This window comes from Eutrigla gurnardus (genome assembly GCF_963514095.1).
Source record: "Eutrigla gurnardus genome assembly, chromosome: 22".
Taxonomy (NCBI): domain Eukaryota; kingdom Metazoa; phylum Chordata; class Actinopteri; order Perciformes; family Triglidae; genus Eutrigla; species Eutrigla gurnardus.
This window is the reverse complement of record NC_139933.1, coordinates 6,113,337-6,130,254: the sequence shown is the minus strand read 5'-3', so window position 1 is coordinate 6,130,254 and position 16,918 is coordinate 6,113,337. Positions and strand designations below refer to the sequence as shown.

General features: G+C 44.7%; 2 protein-coding genes across 3 annotated transcripts in view; one reads left to right on the top strand and one right to left on the bottom strand.

Moving 5' to 3' along the window:
- The window catches only part of ctbp2l (C-terminal binding protein 2, like), an 84,014-nt gene extending 75,980 nt beyond the window's left edge, over window positions 1-8,034 (bottom strand). The window contains exon 1 of one of the 2 annotated variants that reach the window (XM_084040751.1): window positions 7,761-8,034. The gene's annotated coding sequence lies outside the window, so the exon portion shown is untranslated. The remainder of the gene's footprint in view (window positions 1-7,760) is intronic. The other variant, XM_084040753.1, reaches the window with a different exon arrangement.
- bub3 (BUB3 mitotic checkpoint protein) overlaps window positions 1-16,918 on the top strand; it is a 347,592-nt gene that overhangs the window by 284,516 nt on the left and 46,158 nt on the right. The gene's annotated exons all lie outside the window — the stretch shown is intronic.

The window sequence follows — 16,918 nt, the reverse complement described above, 5'->3', positions numbered from 1 at the left end:
ACACACACACACAAGAGGAGGAAATATGGTGTTGGGAGATTTATTCAAATCAACATGGCTAATGTTGCCATAAGGCAGTCACCTTGCCAACTTACCCTAAAAAACTCATTCTCTCTCCATCCGCCGCTCTTTCCCCCCTCCGACTCGCCGCCGAGAGCAATTAGTGCACATTCTGATGAAAATGACCGGTAATTCGGGCGCGAGGAGGAGAAAAAAAATAAAAACGAGGCTTCAGAACAACCATTTCACAGGGAAGATGTTCATTATGTGCCAGCAGGGAAGAGCCTCCTCTTAATAGAGTGCCAGCCATAAACATCCCTCATCATCACAGAGCTCGCCATTTGATCTCACCTCTGGGGGTTCTGGGCCCGGGCAACTTCATTCATTTCTTCTGCCTTTTCACTGTCTGTTTACTCCGTAATGGACTCTGCCCAGAGAGTTGTTAAGGTGGGGGGCGAAATCGGCGCGAAAGTGCCCGACAATCTGCCGTGGCGGTGATTAACGACGGAATTAGAAAGCAACTCCAGGGTCACCTTTTTTAACATCGTGATGGATGAGCCGTTGCGGGAATCTGATAGCCCTTCTTATAGGCGAGCAACAACCTGGATGAAGGGAGGGGGGGGGGGGGGGGAGTTTCTCATAAACACAATGCTGTAATTAACGGCCAGAATAACAATGCGGCGACAACCAAACTGCGATGAGATAATAAGCGTCTCGCTGATGAGTGTGCACGCGACTGTGTCCACCGCTGCCTGTAACGCCTTCGTTAGCGTCGCCCCGGTTCAGCTGCGGTATGCGCCCGTCTCTCCCGTCCCTGGCAGTTTACAAGAGCGGGAACGAGGTTCGCCATCTGTCCCACCTCTATGGGGCGCACAGAGGGACATTTTGCACAGTTTTGGCATGCCTGACTTCCCCTAATGCTGCACAAATGTTTAGACGCATTACATAAGCAATGGGGATGGAGGGGGGGGAAGGATGGAGACATACAGGAAGGAGAGTGAGGATGAGAGATTAGAAAGTGTGATGGAGCAGACCTTCATCACATTCAGGCACCAACAACAGCACCGCGGGGCCTGTTGTTGGTGTCGCTGTCAGGTACCAAGAAGAAGATTAAATACTAACCAAGATGTCGAGAATCGGGGGCTTGTATTACTTGTAGTTTTTGCGGCTGCAATCATTTTCTCTCACATCCAAATTCTGGACAGCTAAATCCAACACTGCAGGATACCTAGTGAGGGCTTGCTTATAACGCAGTGTGTTGTTGGATGTTGTGGCAACGCACTTACCACAAAAAGCAGCCAGGACCAACCTTTTTTTTTTCTTTTTTGCCACAGCACAGTTGTTTGTCTAAGTACGTCTTAACAATCGCTCCAAAGTGGGAAGTTCAGGCTTCACTCACTGCAAGGAACGGCGATACCACATTGCTTTACAGGAGGCAACTTCATGCACGGAGCAATGACGCTTGCAAAAAGGAAAGATATGTATTGTGTGTGCGCGCACGTACAAAAAAAACAAACAAAAAAGAAGTGGGAGGGTCATACCCGTGCAGAGTACACAATGAACGTCCTGGGAGAGGTTTTTAAAATACTGAGACGTGTTGCAACGCACACCTGAATCCAGCGTCTGTGTGCGAGATGAGATCTCACTGGAAAACCCGACGCAGCCGCCGTGAAACACAGATGTGGAACAAACGAGCCAAATTCTGTTACTACACACACATTCACCGCTCCGACACAACAGCAACACATGAGGCAAAAAGTGGAAAAACCAATTTCCGAGCATGCATAGGTTTGCCTACATTTACTCGACAAACACCGCGGCCCCGGTACACAGCCCACTGGGCCTGTCACACTGTGTGAATCTTAACAAGTTGTGTTTTTTTTCCTTACCTAATACACTGTTGAGGAAAAGCTGCTAACAACCCCAAGAATGAAAAGAAGAATGGAGAAAACAACCGAGTGGCTTCTTCAGTACATTTCTGAAAGACCTGTTTTTTTCGTAATTTCGGCCACTTAAAGCCGCCTCTAAGTGGGCGCTCGCCACCCCGTCCCTCCGTCACGTGACCACCTCGGTCGCCCCTTCATCTCTCAGCGCTCTTTTGTCCGCCGTGCTGGTGTCGGGGTCGAGTTATCCCTTTCCACTCCCAGCCGCCAATTACTTTTATCCATACCGGAGCCGATCGTGAATAGCGAGAAGCGATTGGGAATGTTTTTTGTAGGAAATTAAATCGGGATTTTTCGGGTTAATGAGTTGTTTTCTTTAGGTAGAGATGAAATCCTTATTCGGTGGGCAAGTTGTTCTTTCGCTCTAAAAGGTGATTTTAAAGGTTATTTGCTCATCATCTTGCGGACGGACCTTACAGACCATCATTTCCAGTAAAATGCCAGTTTGCACAGTGGGGGAGGAAATGCTAAGAAGGATGCTAACCCCCCCAGAAAAGACGCCGCTCACTCACTACCTGCGCTAAGAAGCCTAATGGCTGATTTCATCGCTTCCTCATATTGCACACTACTCTGAGGTTTCCTCACGTTTCTTCAAATCCATCCACGCATCATACAAAACATGCGCGTATCTATGAAGACATGTGTACGACACAGACTTCATTAAGCGCGGCTGATATGCAGATAGGCGCAGGATAAGCTGCAGATACTGTCGAGTACAGCAGGCTTCTTAGGCCGGGGGATCTTGCTGCTGTTGCCACGGTGGTCCTCCCTCCCCTCCCACCCTCTCTCGGAGCCTACCCTGCAATTAATGATGCACAGTGATTTTCCTGGAACCGCCGCGCCCCTTCCCTCCATCCTGTGTTTGGGGCGTTTGTATGCATTTATGTATGCGACCGTGTTTGCGCGTGCTCGCTGTGTACGAGAGAAAAGCTCATTTTCTCGACGGCGCGGGAGGAATTTGTATTCGGTAATGAGACGGGGGTCTGCTGGTGAATTTGTAAGCATGCATCATCTCCCCGTAATTCCATTTAGGAGTTCTGTAAACACTTATGAATGCAGGCGGTAGTTACGGCAGCCACCCCCCCTGCCCCCCCGCCTCTCATCAGGCTAGTACATCTCGAAAGAAACCAAGGGCAGGAGGAGATATTGCAAATCACATTATGGGACATGAAATTAATCCACCCTCCCCAAACATGTGGCCTTCACACAGTTTAACCTTCAAACTGCTTTTGACTCCCTTGCACAATGACTTTATAACCCCCTCTCCACCCCCATACCCCATCCCAGTCTGACATTACAACAATGGCCCCGGCGACGTAATTATTCAATAGGATCCCTTCACCGGGGCCGATGATATGTTGTAATTTCATTTCACTTACGTCTGTTTCATAATGTAATACACAATTGAGCAGGGGCACTTTGCGTCCCAAAAGACCACTTCCTCCTTAAGATAATAAAAGGCTTTTGTGCTTGCCTTTGAGAAATCCTTGGTGGATTATGCGAGCGTGGGGTTCGGGAGCACATCAATTAATATGCATTAAATGAAAGAGTATTAAGTTGTAAGGAAAAAATAATTAATAACTAATTGCTGTGCTGCTGCTGCGCCCGACGCCATCATACCTTCACGCTAACGGGACCGCCGTTGACATTGGCAACGGGGGCCCAACGTACAAGAGTTGCTTGACCTTTTTACACGACTCAAAGACGATGCACTTCCACTTTATTACATGGCCACCTCGCTCCCCCCCCCCCCCCCCCCCCCCCCCCCCCCCCCCCCCCCCCCCATACTAATGGAGAGTGGTGGAAGATAAAAGCACAGAGTGACTGCTGCGTCCAATCCAATAACTGCAGGGGAAAATTCCTATCTGCTAGCTGCTGAAACCACACGAGGGTTCAGCTCTACCAGTCAGGATAAATACATCTGTTTGTGTCAGAGAATACTGTAGATCTTTTATGCGAGCGCTATCGCTGGATCTCGTCCCCTTTTGTGCGCCGGAGAATAGCGGCTGGCGCAGGGTTCCACTTTCACCCCCCCGTTACCGTGAAAAAGACGTTCGTGGCTCCAATTATACTTTACCCCTGTGGAGCTCCAGAAAACACAATCGGTGCTACTGTCAAAGAAAACCTGATAGCCTTCCCCAACAAACATACATGCACACTCTTCAAAATGCTGGAAAAAAGAAAGAAAGAGTGCCTCGGGGAGAACAGAGGGGCAAAAGGAACGGGAATGACAAGTAAAATGTTTCTTTGAGATATCTTTTCAATATACCATTTCTAAAAGGTTAGGGGAGTTTTTGAAGCCATGAGAGAGCAGCTCCGGCTGAGTGATGACGCCTTTGGTTTGCTGCGAGTAGCACATCGGCTTTAAACGTATTCCTTTCGACCAAGAGCGATCCGCTGCGAGATTTACTGTCTTGATCAGTTTACAGTTCTACCTCCATGGTTTTTTTTTTTTTCTTCTTCTTCTTCTTCTTTCCCTCCCTTCATAAATTACCCCAGCTTTCAGCTAAATCAATCTTGCCTTTGGTTGGAGATAATGAGCGTGTTTCGCCCGGGCTTCAAATGAACGCCGCTGCTCCCGGGCTCCTCAGCTCAACATAGTCACATCACACAGACACTTTTGAGGGAAGGCAGAAAAGAGAAGTTTTATACCCTTCGGAGACCAATTAAAAACACATATTCGTATTGACCTAAAAGGGGTGGGGTGGGGGGGGGGGGGGGGGGGGGAGCAACGGTAAAAGATTAATTTTACAATGCGGCGGCCAATCCTGATCATCGCAATTGTTTTCCAAGTCCGACAAAACAAACAAACAATCTCATCCGAGTGGAAAAAGAAGAAGAAGAAGAATCCATCTCTGCAGGATCAAAGACGATATCAAGAGGTAGCGCAGATGTACTAATACAGACGCTCACGCTCATTCAAAAGGACGTAGAGGCAGGATTTACCAGCTCAGTAGCACAGCCTGCATACATTAGATGATCCTTATTAAAAGAGCGTGGTGAATATTAGATCATTATCGCTACTATCTTTGTTGTGGGGAAAAAACTGCACCGCAAATAGAGAGGTATTTGCTTTATATGTTGCCATTATAATGCTGTAAGTATGTAGATGTGTGTTTTCTACTTGTTTTGACAGAACAAACTACTTGTGATTACTTTTATTATCTACTCATTTATCAGTTGTTTAGCCAAGAATATCAAAAACAAACACCATAACTTCCCAAAGCTCAACGTTTTACATTTTAACTGCTTTCGTTGTCCAACCAACAGTCGAAAAACTCCTCCCAAAAAAAGGATTAAATTAACAACGATACGCACGAGAGAAAAGCAGCTCACATTTACGAGGCTGGAACGAGCAAACGTTCGCCATTTTGGTTTGACAAATGACTTGCAGAGTTAATCAATTAGCAGAATTGCAGATTCATTTTCTGCCAGTCAAGTCATTTGAGCACTAAAGCCTATTAGGAAGACAAACTAGGGAAGAAAAAAAAAAAAAACGAGAGAAGAGAAGTTCAGGCAGCTCTCTTGAACCAGATAGGATTTTTTACCCATGACATATTTGAGACCGCAGCCCAACGGGTATGAAGGGACTCCGAAACACGCTTCGTCTCGCTTCCGCAGCACTTCCAGGGGAACTGCCTCCATAAATTCCTTCTAATGGTCGCTGGCGAGGGAACTTTTTAACACAGAACTTAGCAGCCGCTGTTATTCACCCGTGCAGCGAGAGTCTCGGGATGATGGATGGTAATAAATATTGCACGGGGCTAACAGAGGTCCCCTCAGAGACGTTCAATTGCCTTGAGTGATAGGGTGCTGCTCGGCAACACGGGGAGAGGATGGCAGAGGGCAGGCTCTTCACGGGGTCGACTAACTGAGTCTGTTCAATTTCCTCTCTCTGCAAATGCGACAGCCCCCTCCGTCCTTAACAATAACACCGTCTCAGCTTGGGGGGGGGGAGCAGATCGACTTATGTATGCCAACTTTTGTTGGCTGTGAATGAAGAATTGGTGGTAATGAGTGTGAATGTACCTGGCATGTGGAGGGGGGAAAGGGAAACACTGCTCTGCGTTGTGGCCACTTCCCTGCTACACTTGTGACCGGAGCAGTTTTTTTGTTTTGTTTTTTTGGACGGAGGCCTTTTTTTTACGGACAAGAGGAACCCTGTTGTGCCGAGCTGCCCACCATCTTAACCCGCTTCCTTGACAATGGGGAGGACAACGGAGCAGATGTCCACGCTGCACACATCTGTAGTGTCCTTATATTCCTTCAGACACACACACACACACACACACACAGACAAAGAGCCGCTTCACCAAGGTCAACTCCTATTCAACTTGCAGGCATAATAATACAAAACAAATTCAAATCTGACTGTTAACTTTGCTATATCGTGACTCGCAATCCTTTGATGCAGATTTTTTTGAAAGGTCGCTCCGGGATCGGATCATCTTTGCCGATTAATCCGACACTTGTCCTTGTTGTCATATTTTCAGAGCAATCAGTTTAATTAATTAGCCCAACGATGTGTAAGAATACTTTAGCGTGTGTAATTAACAAGTTAACACGAAGCAATTAGCGGCTTCGGTTCGTACACTGTCGAAACAAACCAACAGCGGCTGTAAACACAGGATGCACTTTCCAGACTGCTTTTTTTAAGTTCACGCAGACAGCTATGGGTGCTAAATCTTCACTGCAAACATCAGCTCTCAGCAGCTCTAAAACAAGATAAATTTGCTTGAGTAAAACGCAGCAAAGCATCCGAGAGTGGGAACTACACACACACACACACACACACACACACACACACACACACACACACACACACAAAATCAGTCCATTATTCTCCTCCAGTGGTTTTCAAAGTCACATGCTGGAGCCTCCGGGGAGAAACATGAGGCTGGGTTTCACTCACTTAACAACAAGAGACTGCAACAAAAAAAAGAGAGAAATGACCAAGTTCCCACATCCACACTTTTTCTTTGCCAACATCTGCAACTCTCTGCATAACACCGCAAAAAAAAAAAATCCTTTTCAGGTGGGATTGCTCCAGGCAAAAAAAATGTCATCAAATGAATGTGTTTGATCCGATGCTTTAATCACTTGTATGTCCCTAGGATGGGGGAAAAAAAAGTTTAGGAAGCCTCTTCCCCTCTGTAATGATGTGTGTGCAGCTTCAAAAAGGTGCTAATACAAATAGAGGGGCTGAGTGACGCTGTGGTGCAGCTTGGACAGCAGATGTGCTTCATGGTCATTTGAGTTTTTAAAAAGAAGAAGAAGAAGAAAAAAGGATGCCCAGGCTAAAGCAGCAAGCAAGCGCGGAGGATTACACAGGATGACGTCTTTCACAACACTATTCCGCCGACAAAAACTCCCGTCAGCCGGGTCAAGTGTGAGGTATTATGAGGAAATATGAGCAAATGGACCCGACTGGGAAGCATGCACGCGCGCACACACACACAACTCCACGAGCATTGAACACACTTCCTATTTTCTTTACACACACACACCGTGCGGGGTCTCAGCAAAAACACACAGCCTCGGCGTCTCACCGAATACCGCTGCATTGTGAGAGGAGGGGGAGAAAAACGCGGGCTGTTCCGTGTCAACATTTTTGACAGACTCGTTTCTACGTGGTCAGAGATAATGTCCGCGTGTTTGTGTGCGCGTGCAGGCTTACAACACCCCCCTCCTCCCTCCTTCATGGCGCAGTAAGGTGGACACACATGGTCAAGAGCTTGTATGCGGACCCGGAAAAAAAAAAAAAAAAAACAAGACACGTAAACTGCGTTAAAACGCGTGAAAAAAACAGCGTCTTACCTGGACGAATGGCGTCTAATGGCAAGTTGAGAAGCCGACTTTTTTTTTTTTTTTTTTTTTTTTTTTTCCTAGGCACACGTCGTCGGCGGCGGCAGCATCATCCGCTCCGGGGAGAAATGTTTCATGTGAAGATTTGGAGTAAAAAAAAAAAAAAAAAAAAAATCAGATTCCGGTTTATTAATCCTCCGCGCGAGCCAACGGTCGGACGGAGAGGAGTGATCACCTCACAGAGGAGGAGGTGGTGGAGGGACACACAAACGTGTTATAGCGTCCTTGTTTATTAAAATACGGCCGTGAACGCGGAGTCTGTCTAACTGTTTCACTCCTTTATCTCTCTCCCTCCCTCCCTCTCTCTCCCTGTAGTCACACTAACTGTCTTTTTTTTTTTTTTGTATCAAGGCGGGGTCTTGGGTCGTTTAAACCAATGACATAAACCAAGAAGAAGAAATAGCCTCCTCCTCCTCCACCAACACCAACACACCTTCTGCTCACATGGTTAGCAAAAATGATGTGGTCAAAATTAGAAAATCATCTTTTAATCACTTTTTTTTTTTTTTAAACTCCAAAGAAAGGGTCACCCAAATCATAAAACATATATCTCATGATATAGATTCCATGCACTTTAATAGCAATCTGTCTGCTATAGCAACACAATAATGAATGAATGGATTTAAATAAATAAATAAAAACATCCTATTACTGTGAGTAATCCACAAATCTCCCTGTTTACTTTGGAACTATTTTTTTAAGCAAATAGTCTCGATAAAATTTTTTTTTGCTGGAAATACTTTTTGTTGTTGTTTTTGTGTTTTATGTTTTGTAACTGTACAACTTTAAATCTGCACTAATGAGTCAAAATAACGACGTGTCCTTCTGCGATCATCTCTGCTACAGAGCGCTTTAGCATCTTACAACTTTCGGTTTTATTTTCTATTATAGAGATTTTTTTGAATTTTTTTGAATAGTTCACAGCAGAAATGGAGACATGTGATAGAGAGATCGAGGGTAAGATACTTTACACTATCTGCCCAGTGCCAAACCACAAAGTTGAGCTCCGTCGAGCATCAAACCAGCAATCAATGCAGCTTTAAGCAGCACAAACGTGCCATTTAATTGATCTCCATTGCGCTCGGAGGCATCACAAATCTCAGAAACCTTTTTTTCACAACTTCTTGACATAAAACTACAACTGTCTTCATGGATAAACCTCTCGCAGGGGGATAGTGTATAATACGCCATTTGGTAGTTTGGGCGAAATGACCAATCTTTGACTTCCAACGGACCTCCATTGTTTTGGTTGGTGGTGGACGTTTAAGAGATGCACGAATAAAGAGTGAAAATCTGTTGCGTTTAATCCAGACACGTTAATAGGCTTATAATGTCCCTACAAGGAATTATGTATGCGGTGACTCCATAATTAATGACGTGCCTTCAACATAACACTCAGATGTTATAGGGGCCTCTGTCTGTTTCACCCTTTTTAGACTCCACACATAATTAATGGTTCTCCCTTTGAGTTGATCACAGTGGGACGCTGCCGAACCAAGGCTCATCAAATAACACAGACGAGCGAGGAAAAGCCAGGTTCGTTGTAAGTGGAGATGCAATACATGTGTTTTTTTTTTGTTTGGGGGAGTTCGGAGTTCATTTGATTTCTGCGCGGGGATTATTCCGTGAGCGGCGGAGGCTAAATATAGTTTGACTGTGTTGTACATGCCGGACTAACCCATGCTCGATTGATTTGACACGACTGTATGGCCGGAGCACGTGACCCTCCGGTGCTGTTGTGAATGCACGGGGTCACGGATGGCATCACGTTCAGTCCCGCCCTGCTACAGATTCATAGCGGCCGCGGTTGGCTTTTCAAAACATTTGATTTCTGCCTCATTTCTGCCCTTTGAGCAGTCGCTCCAAGGTCAAGCAAAATGGCAGCAGGATTGTGTGAAGTGCCAGTCAGGGTGCTCAGCCAGTTCAATTATCTGTATCCCATTTACCACTTTTCATTTCTATATTCTGGCCTGGCCTCCACATGCTCCAATATTGATCCGTCCATCAACGATTGTCCACCTCTCGTCAGAGAGGGGGGGCACAAAACAGACAAACTCTCAGCGGGATAATTATGCCAGGAATGGACGTGGCGAAATTGTGGTCTCGAATCTTGCAGCAGTGATTTTTATTGACGTTTCGGGTTTGATTGTATATTGTTTATAAAAAAAAAAAGTCAACCACTCACGTTATGAATCAATGCCAGACAGAGATAGCCGTGATGTGAGGTTAACAACGTATAGATTACCTTTAAGGCACTCTCTTTCCTATGCATTGTGATGATGGTGCACATGGTGAAAACACACACACAAAAAGCAGCTAATTTAATCTGTGTGAAGGAAGAAAAAAAACGCCCACTGCTCATATGCCCTCTGAGAATAATCTGTTTTCTTAACTCAGATCTGGAGTAAAATCAAAAGCAGCAATTATACTTTATCAATTCTCTTATCATTTTGAGCGAAAAAGAAAATCAACCCTTTCACCTGTTGTACTTTAAGCCAGACGTCTTGGAATTAATGAGAGCATTTGAAACAACATTTTCTAGAATGTTTGAAAATGTTAAAGCGCTCGGATGTACGACAATTTTATCTTTTCACACACAAAAGCAGAGCTGCGTGCGCCCTGCAGCCCACATTCAATCTGCCCGCCACATCAACATAAAACATCTCCGTGGAGACGGAGAGAGGGCTCTCGAGTATCGAAAAGGGATTTTGCGCCATCAAACCAGGCGAGGAGGTATGGGTCCAGTGTGGCGGCGTATCCAGGGCCTTCTCATGTTGACCCCTGACCCCGATCTCCATACTCACAAATTCACAGGCGGAGTTCACAGCGATTCTCTGCGGAGAGCCGAGGCAATACACTATCCCGTCTGCGGGCCTCTGGAGACGCACATCTATCAATCTCCAGATGAATTATTGAAAGCACCATCACCCCCACCATGTTTCTTACATGGGCTGGAATTAGTGGCTGTTCCGGAGTCGCATTAGAATTCAAGGGGCGATTTTGTCCAAATGTTTATGTTTTTTTTCCTCATGCTGTGTGTGCGTGTCTGTTACTTCCCCTTGCCACTCTTCTCCCACCCTGAAGACTCTTATCTAAAGGATTTTCCACCTCACACCCTGCTCAGGCACTATTATGATGCACCACCTCACAGCTACACTTCCCATTTCTTGGTTTATTACAGCAATTTACATTTCTCAAGTTTCTGGTCAAAGTATCGTAACTCAGCATAAAATACCACGACATTATACGGTAACATTGTAACATTTTTTTCTTATTTTGGAATAACAATCGGCATCAGTAATCCCTCCCCCCCACAATGTTGCAGCATTTCAGCTTGTTGCAGAGGTCAGTGTGCCACAATGACTTGATCCTCCCTGCTTAGAGGCTGGAAATGCCTTACATGCATGAAGGCTGCACACACACACACTCTACACCCTTTTTTTTGCTAATGAGGTGGCGGGGGCCTCACCAAGAGGGGGGCTGAACGGCTCAGACCCCCAATTGGTCTGCTTGAACTTGTGAAATAGGATTGACATCACACTCAAAATGAGCTCCCGCCATGTAAGAGCAGCAGACTGAAGCCCCCCAGGAGGCTAAGTTGAATCAATTCTCCTAATGATGTTTGTAATTTAGGAGGCTAATGACATGCACTATGAACTAGAAGATTAAGTCTAGGAGATGCCTCTCAGAGTCAAGTGTGAGAATAAATGGGAGGAAAGAGAATCAAATGGGAGCAAATATTAAAAGCAAAGATGTACAGTGTTGGGACATTAATGCAAAACCTATATATATATATATATATATATATATATATATATATGCTTCAAAGTCAAGATATCTTGGTGATGTCACTGAGATTGTTCTCTCAGGTTATATTCCCTCTTTGACCCTCAAAGGTCACAGAAGGCAACACCGTCTGTAAATGTTGTGCAGTGCCATTTAAAAATCTGACATCATATCAGCTGGCATTTTTTGGAGAATAGCATTTAATTTAACGTTATGAGGAGTAAATACTGTCGGATGCGATACCCCCCTCCACCAGATCCGGCCCAGTGTACTCTGGAGCTGCTAATTTTGTCTTTACCCCTTGGGTGTACTGAAGCCTGCTTCCTGTGGGATGAGGATGAGGTCTCTTATTGTACAACATGCAAAGTGCTGTGTGTGTGTGTGTGGAAAAAACAATACCGAACATTTTGTAGGAGCAACCAGCACAGGGAGGCATGGCGACGGTATACGCAGCGTGATATGCATACGCAACATGTTGATATGATTACTCCACACGCAGCTCACTGTGTTTTCGGCTGGTCATTAACAACCTATTTGAAGACTTTGTCAATAGGTGCCAAGACAACAAGAAGCAACATCGCCCCCACCATGCTCTCCCCCCCCCCCCCCGCCCAACACTCGCCTTTCTTTTCTCTCATTAATATGGAAATGAGTCGCTCATTGTTGTTAGTGGGGAAGAAAGCTGTCATGTCTTTGGTGACAAGCTCAATGGATGTGTTTGGATTGCGGGACTTGCTGTTTTTTTTTCCGAGAGCATGTCTTATCTTTGTTTAGGCAGCGAATCAAAAATGTAAACATCACTTCATTAGCATATGTCAGGAAGCTTAACGGTATGATTTTTAATACACGGCTAAACCCTCTGAATAGGCAAGCAGGCCTCGTTATTCTGCCTCTTCTTTTATCTCCACTTTGTGTAGTAGTTAATTTCTCAAAGGGAAACTTACTTAATCCTCTGGTTTTTTTGTTTTTTTTTGCTGGTGAAAGCCATGTTGTGTAGCTGTCTCTCTCCCTCTCTCTCTGTCTCTCTACCAGAGTCACTTATTGTACTTTCCCTGCTAGGTTGGTGGTCACTTTACTTTTTTCTCATTTGCAGACCAAAGAAATAAGATTATTTCTTCAGTCAGGGTAGGGGGGATAAAAGTCAGATGAATGAATAAAACATAAATTACATGCACTATTTTTAACCTTTAAGACGAGATCAAAGAAGACTTGTGTTCTAGCCAATCACCGCCGGTATCAGGAGCGCACTTCACCCACTTCATCAAGGCGTTCTCCACACCCAACATTTACTTCAAGTACACCTGCACATTGTGGAGTGTTATTATAAGTCGTATTTTTCTGTCTCTCGAAAGGATCCGAGCCCCTCGCGGGCCCTGTGGGCGTCATCAGTGGGCTGTTTTTACAGCTGCGATCTCCTAGTTCATCGCTAAAAGCCGGAGCACCTCTCAGATTGGGTCACATTGTCGACACGTACATGCTAAAGGCCAAAGTTGTCTCTAAAACACAGAGTGAGAGAGAAGCAGTGCGAAGACTAACAGCGAAACACTGGGAGGATTTTAGTGAGTAAATGTCAGCTGCTCCTCGGCGCATGTGGAATAAAAGGTGTTTATTGTCAAAGCCTCGGGTCAAAATGTGAGTTTACCTCGAACTAACGGGTCAAAGAGCTGCGATTCCATGATAGAAGTTTGCCTGATGGAAGTCCTTCACTCGTTATTTTCAGGACACTCGGTTTTATGGCGATGATTGCATGATATATATCGCTTCAGCCTCAGTTTTGTGATGCACATTCCCAATATTGTTTGGGAAATTACATCTTGCTGCAACTTTTTTGCTACTTGCACGGTTTTTATTTTCCATAACTGATCTGCAAGAGAATTCTGTCCGATATAACTGATAAATTAGTCCCATCAATCAAACGACTAAGTCTGCTTGTCGTCGGGCGCAACTTGAAAATGAGCGAGGAAAAACAACAAAGAGGCTATAAATATAGAGCGCTGCAGGGAAAACATATTTTTGGAGGCCAACACCAGAAGTTAGCATCACTCTAGTTCCCTGAACAAAAAGCCAATGGGATTTTTTTCCAGTGGATTTCAGATTATTACAGTTATGACTGCGTTTTGTTCAGCAAGTACTAACTTTCACAAATTAACACCACTTTAGTGAAAAGGCTAACATGAGGCTATAATCAAACTTCACCACAGTCACACAAGGCTGTAAAGGCGACGTGATGATGTTTTGTAGTCTCATTTTAGTCGCTTGTTAGCAGCCGCCTTTTTTGAGACGTGTGAAAGCTTCCCAATGGATGACTGGCTAGCAAGCTAGCTTAGTTAAGCTAGCTCAGTTAAGCTAGCTCAGTTAAGGTAGCAGTGGAGAGTGAGCGACCGGCTGTTCGGCTCTTTTTCTGTAACCAACGTAGCATTAAAGGAAGTTAGCCCGCTATGGTGCACATAAAAATGGCCGCCGCTCTCACCATCCTGCTATGTTGCTTTGTATGGAAATTCTGCTCCTTTTCTATTTCTATGATCCTCAACAGAATGACTTGCTTCATATGTTCAGATAATAAAGGTAGTTTTTTGGGAAAACAACCTTTAATGGACACCATTTCCCATAAATCCTGGATATTTGCAAGTATTGTAGTATTTTGAATCATCCTCCATATGAAACTGCAGAAAGGAAAACATGATTTCGTATTTATATATAAATAATCCAGAACACCGATGTGTCTTGATGATCCTTTAGGAAGAAAATACCTTTCCTTCCGACCTCTGTCTCGTTACACCGTTTAAACCAACAGCTGCCAGCTAATCAGGAATCTGCGGCGAAGGTAAAAAAAAAAAAAAGATTGATTGTAGGTGTTTTTAATTGTGTCGCGGTAATCAGAAATCCATGGCTTTGTCACACTTTAGCAAGGAATCGATGGCCTGGTCCACATTGATTAGCTGCGGTGACCATCCTGTGAAAAGAATGAAACTCAGATGTAATTATGTACGAGAGTCCTCAGATGGATTTTTCTCGGCTTTTAAATCACTTCAGACTTTTTGTTGCGCTCCTAATTGTCTACTCAGAAGTTGTTCCAATTGCTGAAGTGCGTTTATGTGAAGCGAAGGAGAGGTGGAGGTGAGGGGATGAATGTGTGTGTAATGTTTTTGCATTTGTATTCCTCTATCCATCTCCCTTTTTGTCAGAACAGTTTCATTTCCATGTCAGTGATTTATGTAGGGAGATAGGAGAGAGCCTGTTAATGGGATATTTCTTTTGCTCTCCTCATGAACAACAACATGTCAAAAAAAGAGATAAAAAGCACATTCGAATGCTTGCTGGGGGAACAAATTAGGTCTTGTGGCAATATTGCAAAAAAAAAAAGAAGAAGAAGAAGAATGAAAAACACCCCCTCCTCCTCCCCCCAGCTTTTCCATCATGCCACTCTAAACTCATAAACATCCAAGCATCTTGGATTTGATGTGCGTCTTCTCATTTAAAAACACTTGGCTGTAATTGAAACTTATGCCTTTATAAACCGGAATATTTCACCTTGGAAACACACCATTCCTGCTCAAGATGAAACGGCGAACCATAATGGAATACAAAGCTATTTTTAGGTAATTGTCAACAACTAAATGGCCATGCAAAATACTAAATATTTTTGTCCTGCAAAGAACAAGAGCAACATTTATATCTTCCTTAACAACAAGGTGAAGATTCTTTAGGTTATAGGGTGTTGACTTTTTAAATCAGTTTTAATCTCTCTATGAATTTCACAAATTCTATGAATACTAGACCTCCCAAAGACAGTGATACATATTTTTTGGGTGGTGTGAGTTATTTTGGATGAAGGATAAAAGATCAGCCACTGCTTCCTCCAGTCTGACTGTCTGTGAGGTTGTTTTTACCGGAAGATGGAGTGGAGTGCCCTCGGGTGATTGCGGGCGGTTGGTGCCGACAGAATCTGAAGTGGGTCGACCGCTACCCCTCAGCCCCCTGGAGTATACGCTGGGTCCAGGGCCAGAGCGCTAAGAAAAAAGGGGAGCGGCGTCCTGCTGAGACGCAAAGTCTGGAGGTAATGGGCAGAAGGAGGGGGAAGAAGAGTCTTGGCTTGTGGCGTGGCACAAAAATGAATTACTGCCATCTTTCTGCTCCTCTGCCTCACAGTGAGGAGCAGAGTCTGGAGGACCAGATAACAAGGGCACGGAACCACAAACTCCAGCAAAATGGAGAACTTAAAAAGCTGTCTGGCTGAGTTAATATCGTGTCATTTATGGTGATTTGGCCGAACGTATGATGAGGTCATTCTCATTTCGGTGTTAATGCCCAGACAGTGGAGCAGGGTGGTGACAGCGACTGGAACATTCGCTTTTATTTCTCAGCTCCCACTCTTCTCATTTAGGCTGATGAGACATGGTAGGAGTCTTTTTTTTTTTCTTTCCCCCAGTGGTGTGTTACAACACTCTTGGACCGGAGTGATAACGCTGTCATGGGCTGAAATTGCTGCACAAAGCAGACAGAGCTGCCTGATAGCGTTTCATACACCATTCCTGTCTCGCTGTGGTATAAGGTAGTTAGAACGGGCCCTAGTGCACGCTGTAATGATGGCTACTGACGCTGTTAGGTTTAAAAGGCACGACTGCTCGGATGTGTGTGTTTTGGACCTAACTTACTGTATATACTCTTGTCCAATGAGAATTGACATTACCCAGCAATCATCATTTAATTACATGTTTTATGTTTATTTACAGTTCTCTCCGGGTTCTCCGGCTTCCTCCCACAGACCAAAGACATGCAGGATGGGGATAGGTTCATTGGTGACTCTAAATGTCCCGTAGGTGTGAATGTGAGTGTGAATGGTTGTCTGTCTCTACATGTCGGTCCTGTGATAGACTGGCGTCCTGTCCAGGGTGTACCCTGCCTTCGTCCAATGATAGCTGGGATCGGCTCCAGCCCCCCCGCGACCCTGAATACAGGATAAGCGGTAGAAAATGGATGGATGGATGTTTATTTACAGTTTTTACAGTGTATGTAGAATAAGCATATCATTTTGCTACTGACTATTATAAAAAAAAACATGATGAAGATGTGTTTGCACTTTCAAAGGCATATGTAGCAAATGGCACTTTACAAAAAAAAAAAAGATCCCACGCAAAAGCCGGCACACACTCTTCAGCCCCCCTCCCCCCAACCCACCCAGCCAAGTAGGCCCTACTGCCCAGTCTATATTTACGCCCCTGCTGTCTAAGTGAAATTTGTATTTTTTTTTCTCTCATGCAAAGATCTTCCTTGATTCTGTCAAAGTTTGGGAAAAATAGCAGCTGCTTTAATTTCCTTCGTCT